Consider the following 2,024-nt stretch of genomic DNA (forward strand, 5'->3'; position numbering starts at 1 on the left):
GTTTTAGTTTTGGCTGAGGATGTCCTCCCCTTACCAAAGTGCTGAGGTACAGCGCTCCAAACAATGCGCAGTCTGTAGCTTTTCAGACCATGATGAGCGATGCCTGGGGACTATTTTACAGGGAATCAGTAAGGAAAAGTTGATGCTGGAGTTCCCAAGGGGGCAGCTCAGGCCTTACTTTCTTTGGTTGCTTTCTTTTCTGGAGCCTGTTCACGTGGAGACTCCATAAAGTTTGCTTTCTACAGGAGTGTCTTAAAATTGTTCTTCAAAGCCGGGCGGTGGTGGCGCACACCTTTAATCCCAGCACTCAGGAGGCAGAGGCAGGTGGATCTCTGTGAGTTCGAGACCAGCCTGGTCTACAGAGCTAGTTCCAGGACAGGCTCCAAAGCCACAGAGAAACCCTGTCTCGAAACCCTCCCCCCCAAAAAAAATTGTTCTTCAATGTGAAAAAACCAGTATGCGGTGTTGTATAAAAATATTGATGTGTCTCTGTGTGTGCTTGTGTGAGAAGGGACACATTCATGGAGGCTGGAGCCCATGGAGGCCACAAAGAGGTATTGGATATCCTGAAACTGGAATTACAGGTGATTGTGAGCTACCGTATGGGGTCTGGGAACAGAATCAGGCTTCTCTGCAAGAGCGCTCAGTGCCCTTAACTATTGAGGCATCTCTTTAGCATCAAATTCAAACAACTTCCAAGACCATTGTTCAGTGGTTTTCAAATTGTGATTTATAGAAGATCCTCTTTGGGTAGGGAAGATTTACATTGTAACATTCTGATGTATGGTAAATGTATACTAATTGGCTTGTATCTACTACTATTTAAAAACAGTGTTGAAGTAGCATTATACAATGGACTGTGTTATGCTTTTCCAGACCTATTTATCACCTGCCCACGGCCTTCCTATGCTCTCTGTTTCACATCCCCTTCCCACATAGTCTTCCGGCTTTCATTTCACATATATTTTCATATTACATTATCCTCTCTTTTAATTCTCCCAACCCCTAAGATATGTTTTGCCTCTTTTATGGTCTCTTTTCGACTTTCATATCCCATACAGAAACACACACACTTACTTGCTATAAACTCACACACATAAATGCACATACATTTTGATTGTTTTTTGTACAGAGTAAGCAATGGGGGTCTAGTTTCATCTTTTAACACATAGCTGTCTATTTTTCCCAGCAGCCATTGTGGAAAGGAGTGTCCTTTCCCCAGAGCGTGTTGTTATAGCCTCTGTAAGACATCAGGCATTCACAACTGTGTGAGTTAATTTCTGGGGCCTTCTTTTCTAGTTCACCCATCTGTGAGCCAGTACCATGTCACGTCTAGTGTGGCGGCAGTGTGATGTGAGATCAGTTCTTGTGACCAGGTATTATTCTTTGCGTTTGGGATTGGCTAGCCAGGGTGTTTGGTGCTTCCATATGAATTTTAGGATTCCATTAGGAGCGTGACTGTATGAAGAGGAAGGCTTTTCTGAAGATGAGGTAACTGAATCAGAAAAAAAAGCCCCCAAAAAAACCCTTAAATTTCATGAAAGACTTAGATGCCTTTCCCAAGATTCCTGACAGCTAAGTTGGAGACGTCAGCCAGCAGGGGAACAGTTTCTCTAATAGCATTCACTACTATGGCTTTATTAACAAGAATGGAATCCTCAGTGTACCAAAATACCACAAATACAAAGCAGACAAGGGTTTTTCTAGCACATTGAGAATCAACACGGAAGTTGCAGTTGCCAGGAAGTGTCAGTATGTCAGAGCAGACATAATGGATTTAATGGAGGCTGTGGTTGCCCCTGCAGATGGTCTAGCCTACGAACTAGCAGTGTCTGACCTTTCTCCACGGCAGAGAGGGTGGCAGAGGATGCTGCAGCTGATTCAGAGCGGGCTGCAAGAAGAACATCCTCTTCGAGGTGTGGTTCTCAGACGTGCTTTAAAGTGCAACAGCGACCCTACCGCCAAGGGAAGATGACAGCATGGCCTTGAAGATGGCCGTGCAAACAACCACTGACCTCTTTTAG

The 2,024-nt window shown here is 44.4% G+C and overlaps 1 pseudogene; it reads left to right on the forward strand.

The window, feature by feature from the left end:
* The first annotated feature begins 1,486 nt into the window (after positions 1 to 1,486).
* Positions 1,487 to 2,024, forward strand: LOC121453468 (annotated as a pseudogene).

The sequence above is a fragment of the Microtus oregoni genome, unplaced genomic scaffold, assembly GCF_018167655.1.
Source record: "Microtus oregoni isolate MIOR12 unplaced genomic scaffold, Mior012 000000F_ref0000247, whole genome shotgun sequence".
NCBI lineage: Eukaryota > Metazoa > Chordata > Mammalia > Rodentia > Cricetidae > Microtus > Microtus oregoni.